Genomic DNA, 25,393 nt, shown 5'->3' with positions numbered 1-25,393 from the left:
GCTGCTGTTGTTGCTGCTGGGAGTCGATGGTCATCCCAGAGGGGAAGTCGTAAGCCCACTTGTACTACTTCCAGTAAGCAATTGACTGTTCAACAGTCCTTTGCGAGGAAGATGAAATATCACAGCAGTCATCCTGCTGCAAAGCGGATAACTGAGGCCTTGACAACTATGTTGGTGTTAGACGTGCGTCCGGTATCCGCCGTTAGTTCACAGGGAACTAGACAATTTATTGAGGCAGTGTGCCCCCGTTACCAAATACCATCTAGGTTCCACTTCTCTAGGCAGGCGATACCGAGAATGTACACGGACATCAGAAAAAGACTCACCAGTGTCCTAAAAAATGCAGTTGTACCCAATGTCCACTTAACCACGGACATGTGGACAAGTGGAGCAGGGCAGGGTCAGGACTATATGACTGTGACAGCCCACTGGGTAGATGTATGGACTCCCGCCGCAAGAACAGCAGCGGCGGCACCAGTAGCAGCATCTCGCAAACGCCAACTCTTTCCTAGGCAGGCTACGCTTTGTATCACCGCTTTCCAGAATACGCACACAGCTGAAAACCTCTTACGGCAACTGAGGAAGATCATCGCGGAATGGCTTACCCCAATTGGACTCTCCTGTGGATTTGTGGCATCGGACAACGCCAGCAATATTGTGTGTGCATTAAATCTGGGCAAATTCCAGCACGTCCCATGTTTTGCACATACCTTGAATTTGGTGGTGCAGAATTTTTTAAAAAACGACAGGGGCGTGCAAGAGATGCTGTCGGTGGCCAGAAGAATTGCGGGACACTTTCGGCGTACAGGCACCACGTACAGAAGACTGGAGCACCACCAAAAACTACTGAACCTGCCCTGCCATCATCTGAAGCAAGAAGTGGTAACGAGGTGGAATTCAACCCTCTATATGCTTCAGAGGTTGGAGGAGCAGCAAAAGGCCATTCAAGCCTATACAATTGAGCACGATATAGGAGGTGGAATGCACCTGTCTCAAGCGCAGTGGAGAATGATTTCAACGTTGTGCAAGGTTCTGATGCCCTTTGAACTTGCCACACGTGAAGTCAGTTCAGACACTACCAGCCTGAGTCAGGTCATTCCCCTCATCAGGCTTTTGCAGAAGAAGCTGGAGACATTGTAGGAGGAGCTAACACGGAGCGATTCCGCTAGGCATGTGGGACTTGTGGATGGAGCCCTTAATTCGCTTAACAAGGATTCACGGGTGGTCAATCTGTTGAAATCAGAGCACTACATTTTGGCCACCGTGCTCGATCCTAGATTTAAAGCCTACCTTGGATCTCTCTTTCCGGCAGACACAAGTCTGCTGGGGTTGAAAGACCTGCTGGTGAGAAAATTGTCAAGTCAAGCGGAACGCGACCTGTCAATATCTCCTCCTTCACATTCTCCCGCAACTGGGGGTGCGAGGAAAAGGCTCAGAATTCCGAGCCCACCCGCTGGCGGTGATGCAGGGCAGTCTGGAGCGACTGCTGATGCTGACATCTGGTCCGGACTGAAGGACCTGACAACGATTACGGACATGTCGTCTACTGTCACTGCATATGATTCTCTCAACATTGAAAGAATGGTGGAGGATTATATGAGTGACCGCATCCAAGTAGGCACGTCACACAGTCCGTACTTATACTGGCAGGAAAAAGAGGCAATTTGGAGGCCCTTGCACAAACTGGCTTTATTCTACCTAAGTTGCCCTCCCACAAGTGTGTACTCCGAAAGAGTGTTTAGTGCCGCCGCTCACCTTGTCAGCAATCGGCGTACGAGGTTACATCCAGAAAATGTGGAGAAGATGATGTTCATTAAAATGAATTATAATCAATTCCTCCGCGGAGACATTGACCAGCAGCAATTGCCTCCACAAAGTACACAGGGAGCTGAGATGGTGGATTCCAGTGGGGACGAATTGATAATCTGTGAGGAGGGGGATGTACACGGTGATATATCGGAGGATGATGATGAGGTGGACATCTTGCCTCTGTAGAGCCAGTTTGTGCAAGGAGAGATTAATTGCTTCTTTTTTGGGGGGGTCCAAACCAACCCGTCATATCAGTCACAGTCGTGTGGCAGACCCTGTCACTGAAATGATGGGTTTGTTAAAGTGTGCATGTCCTGTTTTGTTTATACAACATAAGGGTGGGTGGGAGGGCCCAAGGACAATTCCATCTTGCACCTCTTTTTTCTTTTATTTTTCTTTGCGTCATGTGCTGTTTGGGGAGGGTTTTTTGGAAGGGCCATCCTGCGTGACACTGCAGTGCCACTCCTAGATGGGCCCGGTGTTTGTGTCGGCCACTAGGGTCGCTTATCTTACTCACACAGTCAGCTACCTCATTGCGCCTCTTTTTTTCTTTGCGTCATGTGCTGTTTGGGGAGGGTTTTTTGGAAGGGACATCCTGCGTGACACTGCAGTGCCACTCCTAGATGGGCCCGGTGTTTGTGTCGGCCACTAGGGTCGCTTATCTTACTCACACAGTCAGCTACCTCATTGCGCCTCTTTTTTTCTTTGCGTCATGTGCTGTTTGGGGAGGGTTTTTTGGAAGGGACATCCTGCGTGACACTGCAGTGCCACTCCTAGATGGGCCCGGTGTTTGTGTCGGCCACTAGGGTCGCTTATCTTACTCACACAGCTACCTCATTGCGCCTCTTTTTTTCTTTGCGTCATGTGCTGTTTGGGGAGGGTTTTTTGGAAGGGACATCCTGCGTGACACTGCAGTGCCACTCCTAGATGGGCCCGGTGTTTGTGTCGGCCACTAGGGTCGCTTATCTTACTCACACAGCGACCTCGGTGCAAATTTTAGGACTAAAAATAATATTGTGAGGTGTGAGGTATTCAGAATAGACTGAAAATGAGTGGAAATTATGGTTTTTGAGGTTAATAATACTTTGGGATCAAAATGACCCCCAAATTCTATGATTTAAGCTGTTTTTTAGGGTTTTTTGAAAAAAACACCCGAATCCAAAACACACCCGAATCCGACAAAAAAAATTCGGTGAGGTTTTGCCAAAACGCGGTCGAACCCAAAACACGGCCGCGGAACCGAACCCAAAACCAAAACACAAAACCCGAAAAATTTCCGGCGCTCATCTCTAATAGATATAGCTATATCTCTATACACACACCATGTATGTATTCCTTTTTTTTTTAAAGGTTCACCAAACTTCAACTTGGCTCTGGGCTACTGGGTTGAACTTATGCCCGTTTCCAACCCTTTCTTAATATGTTACTTAAAATCAAGCTTGTGGGACAATTGAGATCTTTCACTCAAATTTGCTCCCTATATTAAATTCATAATATACTGTTAATGCCAAATACTGTAATAAATGGAAGCTTGCAGATTGCTGACACTGACACCTAAAAGGTGCACTCGCTGTACATATCTGTTGCTTTCCAAGAACAATTGCTAAACCTGTTTGTGAATTTCACAGAGTACTGTAGTTTTAAGTATAACAAAATACCAAAGTATCAGACTAAAATAACAACAATTTTTTAATAAATACAGTAGTAGCATGCTGTCAACAAAATTAATTGATATAAATGAATATGAAAATGTGTTCAATAAACATGACAACTTACTTTTCTGCTTTCCCAAGTTGTACAAGGCAGACAAGGGCCACAGCTGTCACCAGTATTACCAATTTGGGTGTCATCTTAGATTTCCGAAAATCTGTTCAATAACATACATTTACATGTAGACATGAAAAATATTTTTTTTCCTATTTTTCAATGATACAGTAATTTGTGTACTTTTTATTTTGGGTTCAAATGTAGAAAATATGAATAGTAACCAATACTTACATACATTGTCGAGATATACATTTCCTACATATACCATCTAACATACTTTCTTCAGCAGACTTTCGATATACAAAGCATTTAACTACACAATACCCTATTTACCACCTTCATATTATTGGGCTAATGTCAGTGGTGCTGGTTAACCTGGAGAAATAGACACATTATTTAATTCAAATCTAAAAAATAATGTTTATGTTACATAGGTGTGGGCTATGTGTAAATAGGCAACTGGAAACAATTGCTATACAGAACATGGTGAAGCTTCTGGAAAAGTAATGTTAAGATCAGCCAAGCACAACCTGTTGAAAATGGCTTCACTGCAGTGTCCCACTGGGGAAAGGATTCCCCTCACCACTCAGACCACCATCCTGAAAAGGAGATTATTATTTGTTACAGTGGACTATGGGGGTCATTCCGAGTTGATCGTAGCAGTGCTAAATTTAGCACAGCTACGATCATCTTCCCTGACATGCGGGGGGATGCCCAGCACAGGGCTAGTCCGCCCCGCATGTCAGTCCGGCCCCCCCGCACAAATACAAGAGCATCGTACAGCGACGATGCTTTAGTATTTGTGAAGTAACTTCCGGCCAGCGCAGGTCCTGCGGCTGGCCGGGAGTTGATTGTCGCTGTCACTGGCCGAGGCGACTGCGTGAGACGTCACGCAGCCGCCGCGGCCCACCCCCCCAGCAGTCCGGCCACGCCTGCGTTGGCCGGACCGTGCCCCCTAAACGGCGGCTTAACGCCACCGTCCAGCCCACTCCCGCCCAGTGACCGCCTCTGTCTCAGAGGCGATCGCTAGGCAATGATGGCTGCCATGCGCCAGCGCACTGCGGCGCCGGCGCATGCGCAGTTCCAACCCAATCGCTGCGCTGCAACAGACTGCAGTGAGCGATTGGGTCGGAATGACCCCCGATGTGACAAGAGGGTCAGTATGTAAAACCGGCGGCCAGGATCCCGGCCGCCAGTATACCAACAGCGGGATCCCGGCCGCCGGTAATCCGGCAGCGAGGCGAGCACTAGCCGCAGAGGGATAAAAGCTTCTGGCGGTGGGATTTTGGAATCGGAATTTCAGTGCTAGTCGGTATTCCGGTGTCGGCATTGTGACATCCAGGATCTCGACTAGCGGTATGGTAACCGCTTCCCGTTACAAGTAGTCAGGGAGGAAGTAATCATCTGAAGTCTTTCATCAGGGTTGGTCCCGGCAGTGACATACATGTTACAAACAGCCAATCAGATCTGATGTCACACTGCCTGTCTGCAGGTGCAAAGCTCTGAGTATCAGAGATGGTAATCTCATGAGACTCATCTTTTTATCACCTTGCTGCGTTTTTTGCTGTTCTGCGATCAGATAGTCACCGCTGATGGGGGGAGTGTATTTTTGCTGTGCAAGTGTGCAATCGAATGTGTAGCAGAGCTGCAGAAACTGATTTTGTGCAGTCTCTGCGCAGCCCAGTACTTAACGGCTCTACACACTGGCAGATAATACTGCACGATATGAACATTCTCATTCATTAATGAACGAGAACTCGTTCATATCGTGCAGTGTGTATGCACCAACGATTAACGATGCGCTCGTTAATCGTTGGTGCCCCGTCGCTTATGCATGCAGGCCAATATGGACGTGATTGTCCATATTAGCATGCAGTGCTATGGAGCCGGGTGACGGGGGAGTGAAGAAACTTCACTCCCCCGTCAGCTCCCCCCCACCGCCGGGACACCCGTCGGCCGTATCTGCCGTCGGGCAACTTGGCGGCGGATCTGCCAGTGTGTGGGGCCCATTACTCTTCCAGTGCGATTGAATCCTGCTAATCGAGGCCGGAGCTGACATCAGCCACCCTCCATGAAAACGCTTGAGGCCGCCTGCATTTTTCCGGACACTCCCTGAAAACGGTCAGTTGCCACCCACAAATGGCCTCTTCCTGTCAATCTCCTTGTGAACACTCTTACGAATGGATCCTTCGCACCATCCTGTTGTTGACCGGCAATGCCAGTTGCAGCCATCCGATGTGCCTGCGCATTGCGGTGCATATGCATGCGCGATGCGGATCTGATTGCACGCTGTGAGAAAACACACAGCAGCGATCAGATCTGAATTAGGCCCACGGTCCTCAAGGCACCTTTAGTGGTACAGGTTTTAAAGCTAACCTAGCTTGTGCACAGGTGACTTAGTACCTCAATCAATTTGATTTAACTATCTATGCTGTGTGTCATGGACAGGGCCGGTTCTAGACCTTGTGGCACCGCCACCCAGGGCAAAAGTTCCCTTTGGCGCCCCCCCCCCCCCCCCCCCCCCCTCAGATTTTCTGGTAATTGTTGTGTGGATCTATTGTGGCTGTTGTTCCATTTTATGTTCTGTAATTAGTCCCTCATGTGAATTGTCCCATGTGTCATTAAATTTGACGTTTTTTGCACATGATGGTTTTTTCCCCTCTGTCTTTGCATACACGCTGACATTCCTGGTCAATGAATGAGGTGGACATTCTGGATTCCTGAGATTAAATTCAGTATCATAAGGGACGTATGGTCTATATGTAATATTACGAATATACTTTGTGGCGCCCTGTGATATCTTTTTCCCTACTTCCTATCTTTATTGTATGCATTCTTTGGTGTTTTGTGGAGAGACACCTATTTGGGTTTAAGTAATCGTAAGGCAGTCCCCCTTTTCTACACGGTTGCGCTGTTCGTGGTGCACAGGAAAGATCTGCTTGTTTCGCAGTTATGCCCCCTGTAGTTGTGCCCACTGAAGCTGTGCCCCTGTAGTTGTGCACCTGTAGAGATTTTCTTCCTGTAGCTGTACCCTCAGTAGAGTTGTGTCGCCTGTAGCTGTGCCCCCAGTAGAGTTGTGCCCCCAGTAGATTTGTGCCCCCTGTAGAGTTGTGCCGCTGTAGTTTTGCTCCCTGTAGAGTTGTTCCCCTTGTAGTTTTGCCCCCTGTAGCTGTGCCCCCAGTAGTTTTTCCCCCTGTAGCTGTGCCCCCAGTAGTTGTGACCCCCTGTAATTTTGCCCCTAGTAGCACCGCTTACAAAAAAATAATAAAAAAAAAAAATACTCACCATCTCTGCTCCTGCTTCCCTACCGCTGCTGCTGTCTCTGGCCACCTGCTCCTCGGATCTATGGGAAAGACATTATGATGTCTCTCCCATAGTGCCGCACAGGCACTAGAGGTCTATTAGGACCTCTAGCATCTGCAGCCACTCCCACAATGCTGTGTGGTGCGCAATGAAATCAGGCGCACCGCACGGCAGCATATATTAGGGTAAGGCGGCACAGCAGTGGCGCTACCCTTGAAGATGTGATGCCCTGGGCAAAAATCCTGCTTGCCCACAGCAAGAGCCGCTCCTTGTCATGGATACCCTTAAAACCTGGACTGTTATGGTTCCTTGAGGACCACGTTTGGAAACCTCTGGTCTAGCTACTCTAACTATGTAAAAAAATATCTCCTATATAATAGCCCATATCTGTGACTCTGTGTGTAATGCTGGGCGTGGCTAGGAGCTCTCATTTTGTTAGCGGCAGGTCTATCACACCCAGTCCACAGCTGATCAGGTGAGAAACGCCCTCCCACACAGGTTACATCCAATGGGATGCTCTGCCCTTTGGCTGCTGTGTGTTCCCAGAGAAGGATTAACAATAGGGCTGATGGAGCTGCAGCTCCAGGCCCACACCCCAAAATAGGCCCACTGCATCGCAGCAAAATACCCTCCAACAATTTATACATAAAAATCGGTACAAATTCGAAAGTGGGCTTGGACACAGGTAAAGGGACATGCCCACGTCCCTTTTCCTATACTTTTAATGGAAGTTTGGAGAGCCAAAAATCGGTACAGACGATAAAAAAAAGGTACTGTACCTGCCAAAAAGGTACAGTTGGAGGTTATGCCACTGCATCTGGAGCAGGTCTCTGCGTTGTAGATAGGGGAAAAAATCCTTTTACTGCAGCATTCTATGTCCTGCTTCCAGTCCACCTGCCCTGTCCGGCATCATCAATCCTCTCTCCCTAGCCATGGCGCAGGTGGAACAAAAGCTGCTGCGGCCACTGGCATAGATGTGTATGAAAGCGGCGCAGCAGAAGGCTTTCATAGCCCTCACTGCGCTGCATACTCTCTGAACCCTGGAACCGCCCCTGTGTGTGATGTCACAGAAGTGTCTCCCCACCACAGCAACGCCCAGATCCCCAGAGGCCCTGACTCCATAGCACAGCACCTGGGCTGCCGGCCTGAGAGCCCCGAGATGGCTAATGTAATGGATAGAGTGGGTGATATCGCAGAGGGTAATGTCTGGATGCTGAATCAATGTAAAAGGTGACAATGCTGTACAGTGCAGTGGGTGTGCAGTGTCACTGACACTGCACAGCACTCTCACCTTTTACATTGATTCAGTGAGTCAGTCAGTTCTGCAAGCCAGTCACTATTGTTAGCGCCGGTGTCTCAACGCGCCACATTAAAGGGAAGTAGATGCACTAAATAAACTTTCCAAAGCATTCCGGCGCTAAGGGCTGCTGGGAGCTGTAGTTTACTGAGTGCATCTTCTTCCCTGTAATGCGGCACGTTGGGACACCAGTGCTAACAATAGTTACTAGCTGCTTGGCTGCTGTGTGAATCTCCAGGAGAGCAACTGCCTAAGAAAGGACAGCAACTTAGCTGCTTCCAGGAGGAGAAGCATTACCCGTCCCTCCCCCACTCGCAGTACCTCTGGGCCCCATCCATGGCACCCCACCCTACAACACCTGCAGCGTCTCTGTACCCCCTCCCCCACCTGCTGCAGCATGCACCAGCCCCTCCCCCACTCATGGCACCCCTGCAACCGCTCCTCCCCCACCCATGGTGGCTCCGGAACCCCTCCCCTACCTGCGGCACCAACGCATCCGCCCTTCCCCCACCTGTGGCACCCACGCATCCACCTCTGGAGTCTCGAACCTGGCCTCCCTGATGACAAACATCCAGAATCAGCACTGCTCCTGAGTCTTCCCTCCTACCTCTAGCATATATTGTGTATTTGTCACATATACAAAAAAGACCATCAACAATGACCCCAAAAAATATAACCCATAATGAAAAGAAAAGTAGTGCAATGTGGAATTGTCCTTGGGACCTCCCGCTGACCCTTATGTTGGATATACATTTTTTTTTACAGTTTAACAAATCAATCACTTTTATGACAGGGACTGCCACTTTTACAGCTGAAGTGCTTGATTTGTGTGGGCCCCCACAAAACAAGCTACTAATGGGCTTTAGACAGTTACAGTATCAGTGTTACTATCATTATCACAAGAATCGACCATTACAGAAGTTTCTGTAATTTGACATAATTGGTTTGAAAGGTCTTCCTCATGATATTTGTAGTTTATTTTTAGGAACATCAGCTGTTCCACATTTTTAGGAAGCACAGATGTGTCCTAATATATCTAGCCTCAATATGCCACACAGCGGGAGATGGCTGGCAAAAGTTGTCTGACATACAAGTATTGCATATTGAATTAATCAGCACAGTCTCCTGATGTATTCTGTTACTAGCAGAGTCTCACTGGACATGGGGGTAAATTTACTAAGGTGGGAGTTTTTTTTATAACTAGTGATGTTGCCCATAGCAACCAATCAGATTCTACTTAACATTTATCAAGCTGCTTCTAGAAGATAATAGATAGAATCTGATTGGTTGCTATAGCCAACATCACCAGTTCTAAAAAACTCCCACCTTAGTAAATTTACCCCATGGAGTGCCAAGAGGGACTGTTTACTGCATCTGCAGCAACAATGTATGAGGACACATCTGTAGCCTCCTACACCATTGCACACAAGGTTCCTGGCTGTACTAAACAGTCTCTCTGAGTACATAATTGAGGGTGGGCAGCTTAAGTAAAGCAAAGATAGTTTGCAAAAGGGACTCCAAATTGCCTTTTTTCGTTCCAGTGCTCAAAGGGATTTGCTAATTTGTATATTGTCATTAAAATAATCTCCCACTATTGTGTTAATGGTTACTGTATGAGATTAAAGGCTAGTACTCACTGGCCGATGCAGGAGAGATGTGTGCTGAGCGAACCGCTCAGCACACATCTCTCCCGCCGCTCAGCACAGTGCGATGTGTGCTGAGCGTGCGGGGGGAGAAGGGGGAGGCCGCTCATTTCACCCAGCGGGTGAAATGAGCGACCCGCTAGATTGGCCTGCACGGCAGGCCAATCTAGCACCAGCGATAGCCCGCGCATCGCTATCGCTGTAGGGGGTACACACGGAGCGATCAGGCTTAAAATCTAAGCAATCTAGTCAGATTGCTTAGATTTTAAGCAGCGATCGCTCCGTGAGTACCCCCCTTAAGTTATGGTAGAGGTGTCAATATTTCAAGGCAAATCTTTTAGGTCTTACCAGATGTCATAATAATGTTTCACTCTTGTGCTCTGAGTTAGCTCATCCTCATCACCAGTTGGTCTCTTGCAAAAGGTCAGTTTTTCTCTTGCATTAGCTGCAGCACTAATACTGGGGTTGATTCTATTTCGGAGTGGGAGAAGGGACCTTCTGACGTATCTAGGGGAGGAGACACGTCACCAGGGGGAGGAGCTACGGGCGAACAGGGTACCCGAAAAGTACACTCGCGGGCTCGCTTCGCTCGCCACGCTTCGGGCTCGGTGGCTCGCTCCACTCCGCTCGCCACCTGATTACTAAAGGTAATAGTTGGTGGCGTGGACAGTAGAGGAACTAACCCGCTGGCCTTGCTCCTCCCCCTTGTGTTGTGACTCCTCCCCCAGACGGAAAAGGTCCCTTAGCCCACTTGATTCTAGCATCTACCCTAATACTAGGTTGCTGCTTCTGCACTTTTATTTTTTTTTTTTTTTACACCAGCCAAGAAAGTTTCTTTCACTTTAGAATTGTTTTGGTGTGTGGATGATGGGGGATACCACTGCACACAGAACAGTAATATATGTTGCATCATTTGTCTGACCACATAATAAATATATACTGAATATAATTTTTAATATTGAATTGGAAAAGATTGCAAATTTATTTTGTTTTAGACAGCAGGGAAAAATATTTGGTTTTGCATTTTTATTTTTTATATAACTGGAAATCATCAAAGCAAAGAAGTCTTCTATACAGTACAGTAATCTTTATACTTTTTTTGAACTAATAAAAAACATTATCATATAGTATACTGCAGTGGAAAAAAAGGACTTCTGTGCTTCTTATTAACCCCTATTAATTTTCACCTGTGTGCTGACCTGGGGTGGCCGACCTGTGCCGACATCATGGGGTCCTGCACCCCAGGCCCATACCTAGTATTAGGGACCCCCAGTGACGGAGAAGCCTTGTCGATCGGCCTGGGGGCTTAACCCTATATCTGCAGATATACGCAACTAAGATCTCCGTATAATCTGACTATTATTATGTAGTAATATTATTCACTCGGTGTGCATTAGGGAACACAGTTTTTTTTTCCTACACAGAATTACCCCTCCCCTTTTAGCACCTGAGTGACATTACAATCTGATTGAGCAGCTTTCCATTTTGTGTATTGTATATAGAGAGGCATAAATGGGTCAGCATTAGGAGGGATTGCTGACTCCAGAAGTGCCATAGGGGAAGCCAGGGGTATCCCCAGGTAAGCTGGCTCTCAGATGCTGTAGGTGCCATTACCATGTGGCCTTACACTGGGAATTTAACCCAGATATATTTGTAATTATTTATGGGGTGGGTGTGGGGTGCGGTGGCCCCTGTGTCGGTATGGCTGGGCTGCTTCAGGTCGGCACAACCTAACACTTTATTAACACTTATTATTTTTCCTATCACTTTGTATATATTATTTTAATCACACCACTTACATAGCACTTCTGTGCTTCTTATTAACCCCTATTAATTTTCACCTGTGTGCTGACCTGGGGTGGCCGACCTGTGCTGACATCATGGGGTCCTGCACCCCAGGCCCATACCTAGTATTAGGGACCCCCAGTGACGGAGAAGCCTTGTCGATCGGCCTGGGGGCTTAACCCTATATCTGCAGATATACGCAACTAAGATCTCCGTATAATCTGACTATTATTATGTAGTAATATTATTCACTCGGTGTGCATTAGGGAACACAGTTTTTTTTTTCCTACACAGAATTACCCCTCCCCTTTTAGCACCTGAGTGACATTACAATCTGATTGAGCAGCTTTCCATTTTGTGTATTGTATATAGAGAGGCATAAATGGGTCAGCATTAGGAGGGATTGCTGACTCCAGAAGTGCCATAGGGGAAGCCAGGGGTATCCCCAGGTAAGCTGGCTCTCAGATGCTGTAGGTGCCATTACCATGTGGCCTTACACTGGGAATTTAACCCAGATATATTTGTAATTATTTATGGGGTGGGTGTGGGGTGCGGTGGCCCCTGTGTCGGTATGGCTGGGCTGCTTCAGGTCGGCACACCCTAACACTTTATTAACACTTATTATTTTTCCTATCACTTTGTATATATTATTTTAATCACACCACTTACATAGCACTTCTGTGCTTCTTATTAACCCCTATTAATTTTCACCTGTGTGCTGACCTGGGGTGGCCGACCTGTGCCGACATCATGGGGTCCTGCACCCAAGGCCCATACCTAGTATTAGGGACCCCCAGTGACGGAGAAGCCTTGTCGATCGGCCTGGGGGCTTAACCCTATATCTGCAGATATACGCAACTAAGATCTCCGTATAATCTGACTATTATTATGTAGTAATATTATTCACTCGGTGTGCATTAGGGAACACAGTTTTTTTTTCCTACACAGAATTACCCCTCCCCTTTTAGCACCTGAGTGACATTACAATCTGATTGAGCAGCTTTCCATTTTGTGTATTGTATATAGAGAGGCATAAATGGGTCAGCATTAGGAGGGATTGCTGACTCCAGAAGTGCCATAGGGGAAGCCAGGGGTATCCCCAGGTAAGCTGGCTCTCAGATGCTGTAGGTGCCATTACCATGTGGCCTTACACTGGGAATTTAACCCAGATATATTTGTAATTATTTATGGGGTGGGTGTGGGGTGCGGTGGCCCCTGTGTCGGTATGGCTGGGCTGCTTCAGGTCGGCACACCCTAACACTTTATTAACACTTATTATTTTTCCTATCACTTTGTATATATTATTTTAATCACACCACTTACATAGCACTTCTGTGCTTCTTATTAACCCCTATTAATTTTCACCTGTGTGCTGACCTGGGGTGGCCGACCTGTGCCGACATCATGGGGTCCTGCACCCCAGGCCCATACCTAGTATTAGGGACCCCCAGTGACGGAGAAGCCTTGTCGATCGGCCAGGGGGCTTAACCCTATATCTGCAGATATACGCAACTAAGATCTCCGTATAATCTGACTATTATTATGTAGTAATATTATTCACTCGGTGTGCATTAGGGAACACAGTTTTTTTTTTTTTTTTCCTACGTGGAAAAAAAGGGTACAGGTTCACTTTAATGTCACCCTAAAATCATGTTATATTTTTTAGAAGCACAGTGCCTGAACACATAAGCAGTGCTGCTAGTAATAATGGCACCCTATATTGATGTTATATTTTTTAAAGGCACAGTTCCTGAACACACAAACAGTGGTCCTAGTAATTATGGCACCCTAAAATGTTGCTATATTTTTTAAAATACAGTTCCTCACAGTGTAGCACACCATCTCCATCTGAACTCTTCTCACAGTGTGTGTGAAATGACTATCCCAGTACTCCTTATGGCATTTTTTTTTACACAAGTGCCTCACAGTGCAGCAGCCCTCTCCCTCTGATCTCCTGTGCAGTGCTGTAACTGACATTTTAGTGCTGTGTGCAAGAAACGGCATCGGTGCTGCCCATTTTTAAAATAGGGCCAGTATGCGCCAAAGGCGCCTGACAAATATATAGGAGCGTGGCTTCATTGGGAAGGGGTGTGGCCACAAATTAATACCAATTCATATTACGCTGTACAGTAGTCTGCATTATTCAAATTATGCCTCACAGTATCACTACTTATACATCAGATAGAGCCGCTTTTACATATTACGGCAGCAGAGTCCCCCTTTTTACATATTACGGCAGGCGGAGTCCCCTTTTACACATTACAGCAGCAGAGTACCCTTTTTACACATTATGCAGGCAGAGTCCCCTTTTTACACATTACGGCAAGTAAAGCTCCTTTTTACACATTATACCAGATAGAGCACATTATACATAATATGATAGGTAGAGCCACCTTATTCACATTACGATATATATATATATATATATATATATATATATATATAGTGTTTCTTGAGGAGCGCTCTAATTCAATAGTTTCTACCAGTATGGCTATGAACTGAGGACATTCTATTAAAACCTTCTAGATCCCACCAAAAGATCATAAAAACTTTCTTTCATTTATAAAATGTATATAAAACATTTTCCAATACCATTTGTTCATACAAGCATTCTGTCAAACCTATTAAAAGTATCAATTTGTCAAGGTTTTTTTTCTTTGTATATACCCCTTCGCTTTTTGTTAATACAAGATTAATACAGTAAAATATTATATTTCACCCAACGCGTTTATTTTAGAGATGTGCGGGCGGCACTTTTCGTGTTTTGTGTTTTGGTTTTGGTTCTAACTCCATTTTCATGTTTTGGTTTTGGATCTGGATTATTTTTGGAAAAAAAACCCCCATAAAAACACAGAGTTTGGGGGTAATTTTGCTCCTACAGTATTTTTTTTTAATTTTTTTTATTTTACTTTTTTCGAGAGGGAGGAGGGCTTCCATCTTCATGAGAAGCTGAACCACCAGTCATGAACATAGGCCAAAGTCTTAGCCTTTCCTTGCCACTTCGTGTCGTGAATGGAATATTGCCAATTTTATGTTTCTTATCAGATAATTTATTTTTTTATTTGGTATTAATTTTAGCTTCTTTGATTTTACATGCCCTCTATGACATTGGGCATCGGCCTTAGTAGACGACATTGATGGAATTGCATTGTCAATGTCATAACTAGTGGCAGCAGCTTCAGCACTAGTGCTAGGAAGTGGTTCCTGATCTTTCACAAGTTTTTTTCTCCACATTTTTGTTCTCCATTTCACAGGACATTGCCCCTTTATTATTGCAGCACACAGAACAGTGCCCTTTTATTTTTTTACGCAAACAGAACAGTCCACCTTTATTTTTACAGCACCCCTGTATTTTTACAGCATACATGATAGGGCCACAGCTTTCCTTTATATTTATAGCACTCTTGTATTTTTACAGCATACAGGACAGAGCCACAGCGTTCCCTTATTTTTACAGCACACCTGTATTTTTACATCATACAGGACAGAGCCACAGTGTTTCTTTATTTTTACAGCACTCCTAGAATTTTACAGCATACAAGACAGGGCCACAGCATTCCTTTAATTTTACAGCATCCCTGTTTTTTTACAGCATACAGTACAGGGCCACAGCATTCCTTTATTTTTGCAGCACCCCTTTATTTTTACAGCATACAGGACAGAGCCACAGTGTTCCTTTTTTTAACAGCACCCCTGTATTTTTGCAGCATACAGGACAGGGCCACAGCGTTCGTTTATTTTTACAGCACCCCTTTATTTTTACAACATACAGGATAGGGCCACAGCATTCCTTTATTTTTACAGCACCCCTGTATTTTTACAGCATACAGTATAGGGCCACAGCATTCCTTTATTTTTACAGCCCACAGAACAGTGCCCCTTTATTTTTACAGCACACAGAACATCCCCTGTACATACAAGACTGCAGCACTCCTGTACAGCACCCCAAACAGCACATGACACTCCATCACAGCACCGATGTACAGCACAGGACAGCAGCAACCATAACAGCACAGGACACCATCCCAGAACAGCACTCCTCCTGTACAACACAGGACAGCAGCACCCCTAACAGCACAGTACACCAGTGCAGGACACCATCTCAGAACAGCACAGGACAGCAGCACCCATGTACACTACCACCCACAGACAGACAGAGGTCTGTCTCACTCACTCTCCAAGTCCAGAGTGAAAATGGCGGCGACACATGGCTCCTTATATGGAATCGAAAACCCACAAGAATCTGACAGCAGGATGATGACATTTTGCCTCGATATGGAAACCGAGTATGGCAGGAAGTCCCGGACCATGAAGTACGGGGGCTTGGATCTCTGAGATCCAAACCCACTCATCCCTATACAGAAGTGAGCCCCATCATTTCAAATATTGGCTAGTAGATAATTAGAAGTTGTATTACCCTTATCAGTTAAGTACTGTTAATAAAAGTAAAACATTATATCTATTCTGTAAATTGAAGCTGTACATTACTGTTCTGTTGATGGAGACAGAGTAGCATGGAGAGGAAGCTCTTTAGTATAACAAGGTTATTCAGGCCAATATGTACAATAAAGAGACTGTAGACCAGGCATGGCCAACCTGTGGTTCTCCAGCTGGTATGAAACTACACAACCCAGCATGCCCTGACATAGTTTTAGCATTCCCAAATAGCAAAATTGTGGCAGGGCATGCTGGGATGTATAGTTTCAGGATGTACACTATAGTTTTAGCTAGGTTGGACAGGCCTGATGTAGACTATACACCACAGGACACATTTGGGTATGCCTGTAGATTGCCATAATGCAGCAGGGTCACACTGCCAAGGATCTTGGAAGCACTTTGCTCTTAAGTACGACTGTTGAATCAAACTTGTGTAAGCTGGGTTAATGCTTTTTATTTTAGGGTCTGTCTATCTTCTGCAGACTTTTAAAACAATTGCTTCTGTTCTGTATTGTCGGGTTTATTGAGGTTTGTTAGCAAACCAAAAAAAAGCAAGCAACTGGACAAAACCATGTTGCACTGCTGGTGGGGCAGATGTAACATGTTTAGATTTTTTTTTATTTGTGTGGATTATATTGTTTCTATGCATGGTAAATACTGTCTGCTTAATTTTTACATTGGAATTTAGATTTCAGTTTGAACACACCCCACCCAAATCTAAATCTCTCTGACATGGTTTTGCCCAGTTGCTTGCTTTTTTGGCTGCCTAACAAACCTGAATAAGGCCCTGTATTTGTAAATGTATATTTCTGTTCTAGGTTTCACCCATCCTTTGGTATGTTCATGTCTTCTGTCTTCTTGACTGGATCTCATCTACCTCATTGTTTAAATTTAGTTTATACCATTGGGGGTAATTCCAAGTTGATCGCAGCAGGAAATTTTTTAGCAGTTGGGCAAAACCATGTGCACTGCAGGGGGGGGCAGATATAACATTTGCAGAGAGAGTTAGATTTGGGTGGGTTATTTTGTTTCTGTGCAGGGTAAATACTGGCTGCTTTATTTTTACACTGCAATTTAGATTGCAGATTGAACTCACCACACCCAAATCTATCTCTCTCTGCAAATGTTATATCTGCCCCCCCTGCAGTGCACATGGTTTTGCCCAACTGCTAAATAATTTCCTGCTGCGATCAACTTGGAATTACCCCCATTATCCTGCAAACTTATATACTGTATTTTACTGTCTTTGATTTCTTCAGCTTTATTCTACATAACGGGGGCCATTCTGAGTTGATCGTAGCCCTGCAAAATTTTGCATGGCTACGATCATGACAATAGACATGCGGGGGAACACCCAGCACAGGGCTATCCTGCCCTGCATACTTACTCTCCTTCTGTCCTTATTAATGCTAGCTCAAGCCTTTCTCCAGGAGTGCTAATTATACATAATTTTAGGTTTTTATATTGTAGAGATGAGAGTTATTCAGCCACTGGCTATTTGAGATAAACATGACATACGAGTTACAGGCAGCTGGTATGACACCAACAATGGTACACAAGCTTATGATTTATCATGTTATAGTGAGATCCTGAGCTCCATCCGGTTCTCATAGGATACAGAATTAATATCTATAAAGCTTCAGTTGTCCTTCAAGTAGAGCACAGTATAACCACATTAAGATGCATATATTATTCTTTTTTTATTTTAATTTTTTGTTCTAAACCACTGCTCAGTTTAGTTTTGTTACACTCATTAAAGTGTCCATATAAAAGGGCTCATCAGAATAGATACAAACAGCGCACAACATAGGATCACATCATTAAATAAACAAACTTTGTTTTTGTATAAAACACAATTTATGTTTAGTTTTAAAGTCCTTACTAGTATGTCTGTTTCCTCACACATCTTTGCTCAAAAGAGCAGTATCATGGAAACACACACCACCACAATTCTTGGCTATTAATCACGGGTGTGTGCTTATGCACATCCCACAAATGCCACCGCGAACACTGACTTATAACGGGCAGTGGGAGCTTATTAACCCACTGTCCGGGCAAATACATTTCCATTGTGTCCCCCTCACTCACTACTGCAAATGCATCCCAGGGAAAGATGTACGATGGCAAAGATGGCAAATATTTATGAGACCACATCGGTAGGTCTATGGAAGTAAAGCTTACAATAGAATGAGACCGCAATCTCTTATTGTTACATCCACTAAAATTGTGATGAGTTAATATGAATTGCAGTGAGGGAAGGGTAGAAATTATGCTAATGTGTAAAAGGTTGGTGCTTTGAAGAACTAGAGCAACAGGTTCTATTCCAATGTAGCAAAGTAGCGAGGGTGGAGCTGGTAAAGCTCATATTAAAGGTGTCTGTTCCTGCCATGCCAGGTCACAGGAAATCAGCCATCCAATGGACCCAGAGGAGATTGGGGCAACACAAGCATTAGACAGGTAGGTCCCATGCTCACCTCAGTGGCTTACTACATCCAATGGTTCTCCCCACCTCTAGGCTGATGAAGGGGGATGACAATGTTCCTCCTGGGTGCTCGGGTATGACACATTGCGGACTGTGTACAAAGATTGTTGGAGGGGCTGGGAATGACCCGGCAGTCTTGGTGCACGTTGGCACCAATGACAAAGTTAGCGGTAGGTGGGATGTCCTTAAGAAAGACTATAGGGACTTAGGCCAGAAACATAAGGCAAGGACATCTAAGGTAATATACTCCGAAATATTACCTGTGCCACGCGCTAGCCCAGGGAGGCAGAGGGAGATTAGGGAGGTAAATGTGTGGCTTAGGGACTGGTGAAGGAAAGAAGGGTTTGTATTCCTGGAACTCTGGGTGGATTTCTTAGTCAGGCACCATCTTTTTTGTTGTGATGGATTGTACCTGAATGAGGAGGGGGCAGCAGTGCTGGGGGCGGGATGGTTAGAAGGATGGAGGAGCTTTTAAACTAGATGTCTGGGGGGAGGGATTAGAAAGAAACTATGGGATCATTAGTGACTGCAGCAAGGGGGGAGGTATTAAGTATAATGGGTGTGGAGAAGGTGGGTGGGGAAGAACATCAAGAACTGGAAAATAAGGGAATGCTAAAGTAAGAAGGGAAAGGATACCAATGAATAGACCTAAAGTGTATGCTTCCAAATGCAAGAAGCCTTTCAGGCAAAATGGGGAATTCGAAATGCTTATAATGAAGGAACAATATGATATTATAGGTATCACGGAGACATGGTGGGATGATTCTCACGATTAGGTAGCTAACTTGGAGAGTTATACTCTTTTCAGGAGAGACAGGGCTATTAAAAGAGGGGGTATTGTATGTCTTTATGTTAAACCTTTTCTAAAACCATACTTAAAGGAGGTTATTTATGAGGGAACTGGAGATATTGTGGAGACATTATGGGTTGAAATTTCTATGGGAAAGAAACGTACAAAAAAACTTTCAATAGGGCCATGTTATAAACCGCCTGATACTAGGGTGACTGAGGAAGCGCAACTCTTGATACAAATCGAGAAAGCTACAAGACTGGGGGAGGTCCTAATCATTGGGGACTTTAATTATCCAGACATAAATTGGGCCAACGAATCATGTGATACAGCTAGGGGTAAAAGGTTGTTAAATATGCTAAAGGATTGATAACTACTTGTCGCAAATAGTCGAACCAACCAGAGTAGGGACTATACTGGACCTAGAACTAACTAACAATGTGGAGATAATAGCGAATACCACAGTATGCGAGACCTTGGGTAACAGTGATCATAATATGATCACATTTAACATTAGCATTTAAAAGCAGCACTCTAAGGGTACAACTAAGGCTCTTAACTTTAAAAAAGCACATTTTAACGTGATAAAACATGCACTAAAGGACATAGATTGGGGAACTTTATTTCAATGAAAGAACACTGCTGAAATGTGGGGTGTTTTTAAAATGATGCTAGACAAATATACCCATAAGTGCATCCCCATTGGCAGCAAAAATAAGAGTATTAAATTCAAACTAATGTCGTAAAACAAAAAGGTAAAGGAAGAAATGGATGAAAAGAGGCTAGTATTCAAAGCTTTCAAATCAGACGGGAAGGCAGAGTCATTCCAGTACTACAGGGAATGAACCAAAAAATTCAAAAAGGAAATCAGAGCAGCTAAAATTGAAAATGAAAAGCGAATAACTAACGAGAGTAAAACTAACCCTAAAAAATTCTTAAAGTACATACTGTAAATGGTAAGAGGCTAAAAAAAGAATATAGGACCATTAAAAAGCAAACTGGGATTCCTGATAAATGATGACAAAGAAAAAGCTGAAATATTGAACACATTTTTTTCATCAGTGTTTACTAGAGAGGACCAGATGGTGGGATTAGTGAGTAACAATAATAATAGTAATGATAAAGGCCCATTGCTTAATACTTATCTGTCAGAGGAAGTAGTCTGAATGATAAAAAACAAGACTAATAAATCTCCTGATCCAGATGGCCTACATCCTAGGGTTCTGATGGAGCTAAATGATGAAATAGCAAGGCCACTGTATCTGATTTTAACTGATTCACTTAGATCAGGCTTGGTACCAAAGGACTGGCATTTAGCAGATGTAGTCCCAATAATTAAAAAGGGTATTAAACTTTATCCTGGTTATTATAGACTGGTTAGTCTGACATCAATAGCGAGGAAACTATTGGAAAGTATACTAAGGGATAGCATACAGGATTACTTGGAGATCTCCTATGCTATTAATAAGAACCAGCATGGTTTTGTGAGAAATAGGTAATACCAAACTAATTTGAGTAGCTTCTATGATATAGTAAGCAACAATCTCAACCAGGGTAACACAGTAGATGTGGTTTATTGGATTTTGCAAAAGCTTTCGACACAGTACCTCAAAGGAAGCTGATTTTCAAATTAAGGGAGCTCAGTATAGGAGATACTATTTGTACATTGGTGAGTAATTGGCTTGATAACAGGGAACAGTGAGTGGTGATTCAAGGGATGTTTTCCACCTGGGCTAAAGTAATTAGTGGAATACCGCAGGGTTCTGTGCTGGGGCCACTGTTGTTTAATATATTTATTAATGATCTAGGAGAAGGACTAGAAAGCACAGTGTTATATTTTGCAGACAATACTGAAATATGTAGGGTAATCAAGTTAGATGCGGATGGGGAATGTGGAAAAATGTAAAGTTATGCACTTTGGGACTAAGAATAAACAGGCAACCTTACAATATAATGGGGAAAATATAGGGGAAACTGTATTAGAAAATGATTTGGGGGTGTTCATTGATAATAGATTTAGCAGCAACACACAATGTCAAAGTGCAGCAACAAAGGCAAATAAGGTGTTAGCGTGCATTAAAAGGGGAATTGAGACAAGGGACGAGAGCGTAATCCTTCAACTATACAAATCGTTGGCATCTTAAATATTTTTTACAGTTCTGGGCACCACACTATAAAAGAGACATATTAGAACTTGAAAAGGTTCAGAGGTGAGCTACCAAATTGATTCAGGGGTTGGTGGCATTGGACTATGAGGAGATGCTTTCTAGGTTAGATATGTTTACACTAGATATGAGACGACTAAGAGGAGATATGATTCATCTTTACAAAAATATAAAGGGGCAATAAGCGGAGCAATCATGTGATTTGTTTACTAAAAGACCTCTACACAAAATGTGCGGACACTCACTAAGGCTTGAGGAGAGGAAATTTCGTACTCAGCGCAGGAAGGGATTCTTCACTGTAAGGGCAATACGAATATGGAATACATTACCAGAGAAGGTTGTAATGGCGGACTCAGTCAATGCGTTTAAAAATGGGTTTGATACATTTCTAATGGAAAAAGATAGATGAGGAAGGATATAGCCTTTAACCTGTGTAGAATAGGGAATACAATATAATTCAGTTTGAACTTGATGGACTAATAGTCTTTTTCAACCTCACCTACTATCTTACTATGTTACAATGGTTTTCTTTTTGTCTTGTTGATATTACTGATTATGCTCTATCCTGTCTGTTCTGATTTTGTATGCAGTCTGCCTTGATTCATTGATTCAGCAGCTACAGTATGAGCAGCAGTCAGCTGCATCCTGATGGTCAGAATCCCTATGGGTACCGAGGTTAAGTTGGCATTAGCGTTAGGGGAAGGGAAAGGATTAGTAGCAGCAGAGCTGGCCCTAGCCTATTTGATGCACAAGGCAAAATTTTGGTTGGTGCCCCCTAGCACCACCGCTAGTTCTACATCTGACCCCAGCAACACTCAGGCAGTGGGGCCCACTGGGGGGTACCCTGTGGGCCAGTTCAACCCGGCATAATGCCCCACAGTAATGCCCATAATACACATAATTCCACATGGTAATGCACCTTACACTTATGCTCCACATTAGTTATGTCCATAATACACAAAATGCCACACAATAATGCAACTTACACATATGAACCACATTAGTAATGCCCATAATACACATAATTCCACACAGCAATTCACCTTACACATATGCCCCACATTAGTAATGCTAGTAGCTTTTTTTTTAAATAAAACTTACTTTTTCTTGCTGGTGTGCTTGCAGTCAGTGTGTGCGCCCATGCAGCTCCCTAGATCCGTGACTGCATTTTGTGAGATGGGAGTGGCAGGATGGGTGAGTGTTTGCGCTCGCACCTGTTAAAGAGGCACCCATACAAGGGATGTGACCTCACAGGGTATGCCGTCGCTTGCAAGCCTCATCCTTTATTTTAGCTTGCTAGTTGGACACAGATGGCAGAAAAGTCCAGATACTGCCATACTTGCTGGTTATATAAAAAGACCAATATCAAACATGGAGCAACTGTCCATTCACTTAACTGTTCAGTGTGTTTGCTGGTGTCTGTTACTCCCAGCAACTGCATGCCCTTTATTTTATACTACGGAAGCAATATGCTCTGCTCTCCACTCTGATGCGTATGAAAGTCATGCTGCTCCTACATTTCATATGGAAATAGCGCAACACAAGTTACTGACCACGTTACAGTGCTGGATGGCAGGGGAATTTTACAGCATGGACTGACTGAGAAATTAAGTGTGGGGAGAATACTGCCCATGTTATATCCCCGCAGACACCTTGGGTTCGCACAGGGAAAAGCGACACAGGATAGCAGGGTCCCCCTCCCACATGTGCACAAGCAGTATACTGTAGATGATGTCAGATTTATGTGAAGCAGTCTTCCAAAATACACATGTGGTATCATAAGGAGCCATCCAGTAATATCCTTATATAATCAGTGAAAAAGTCACAGGTCCAGGAATTTCAGTTACCCGGCTTCTGCTGTCTGATGTATCACAAGTCAGGGGCATTCAAGCATGTCAGAGGGAGTTCAAGGGGCTGTCTGCATTCTATTTGACAAATATAAACAGCAGTGTATACAAGTACTGATTGAATACATTTAGAAAATAACAGATAGTTTGCAGACTGTCCCTCCCAGCATGAGATACTGTAGGGACATGCTTGGATGCCCTAGGCAAATGCCTAGCCTGCCTATAGCTAAGGCTGGCTCTGGGTGGCAGTTATGGTTAGACTTTGAGAGGTGACTGTTAGGGATGGGTTAGGTTGCAGGATAGGATGGTTAGGCTTCAGGAGTGGTGGATTAAGGTTTAGCAGTGGCACATGCTACCCAGAAACCACCCCGGAAAGACCATTTTTTTTTCTCATGTAATATAGCCATCTGCCGCAGCCAGAGATTAAGCCCTGCCCCTTGTGCATTGGCTCTGCCCCCTCTTCAAACCCTCACAAATCACTGGTTGTACATAAAGCAGAGCACTCCTTGCTGTGTGTCCACATGGCTACTGCTGTGATCTCCCCATCGCTCTGTCCCTACACCACTCTCCAAGCATTCAACACTGCTAATGCTCATGTACCCACTTCCTAGAGGCACTTGTGAGCAGTTTACTTAATTCCTCCTTCAGTATACTATAATTTAAACTTAAATATGGATACAGCTATCTAAAGCTATAGCTTGAGCATCTTTATTTATTATGGAGTGCTGCCACAGGGGATTGTTTTATGTATACTGTATATATATATAAATATATATATATATAAATATATATATATATATATATATATATATGGAAAGTGAGGTAGACCTAACAATAGCGCTAAACGTACTCCCTGTTAGACGGAATACAAAAGTACAAATGCAGAGAAAGGGGTGGTGTCTAAGGGAGCTAAACACATAGATATCATCCAGAATTTGACCACAAATCACTTTAAAAGAATTTTTTAATATATTTATATAAAAGTATTCGACAATAACAGTGAATAAAAAATGGCTGACATGATCAAAATGCAGACATCAGATATGGACACCATATAATGCGGATAATTGGTAAGTCCAATGTGGTTATCTTAATTAGTACATATTCGATGTTCTTATATCCGAACCAGAAACCCATATATATATATATATATATATATATATATACTGTATATATATATATATATATATATATATATATATATTCCATAGACATAAAACCTTACGGTTTCACATGTCCCATTAAGGCTTCTTAGACCTGATCGAAATTTCAGAAACCTGTTGTAATTCTTCCACTCAAACTACAAAAAGCAATGAAATTCCGATCATTAAGGCTGATGCCTTAGTGGACGTGTTCCTTGCGCAATACAGATATGGTATGCCATCACAGCCTGTGGGTAAGTGCAGATTTAGCACTCTCACAGAGTGAGATTGCTGTCACTCACACAATGGTGGAGCTGCTAATTCACAGATTTGTGTGCTCATTGGAATACACACATGCAGTCTATGCAACCGAAGGTCTGAGCAGAAGACAAAGCTGCTCAGATGTGGTAAGAGTGTTGTTGATTGGAGGGAGGAGACAGAGCGGTGTGGATGGGGGAACAGAAGTGTGTGGATAGAGGGAACACTAAGCAGCACTGATGGGGGGGCAAAGAAACACAGGGGGTAATTCAGACTGCAGCAGCAGCGATCGCAGTCTGAATTAGTTTGTGGGGTGTGCACGTGCAATGGCCGCACTGTGCGTGCGTACCCCGGGAGCCCAGTGAGATGCTATCAGCATCTTACTGGCTGCGATCACCCTGCCTGATTGATAGGCAGAGGTGGTTGCGGGGAAGGAGGGGGGCATGCAAACAAAGTTAGAATGCCGTTGGTGGGGCATGGTCTGCACAACGGAGGCGTTTCCGGACCATTTGGGGGGGGCGGGCTGCGGCGGTTATCCACCTGCCAAGAGCGTAGGAGCTGCGCTTCCAGGGAGCTACTTGTCAGGTACAAAAGCATCGCTGCCTGAGCAGCACAGGGAGAAGGAAACAATGGTACAGACAAGGCACAGGTGTGGAAAGACAGATGGT

Source organism: Pseudophryne corroboree, chromosome 2 (genome assembly GCF_028390025.1).
Source record: "Pseudophryne corroboree isolate aPseCor3 chromosome 2, aPseCor3.hap2, whole genome shotgun sequence".
Taxonomy (NCBI): domain Eukaryota; kingdom Metazoa; phylum Chordata; class Amphibia; order Anura; family Myobatrachidae; genus Pseudophryne; species Pseudophryne corroboree.
Note: the sequence above shows the minus strand (reverse complement) of the source record.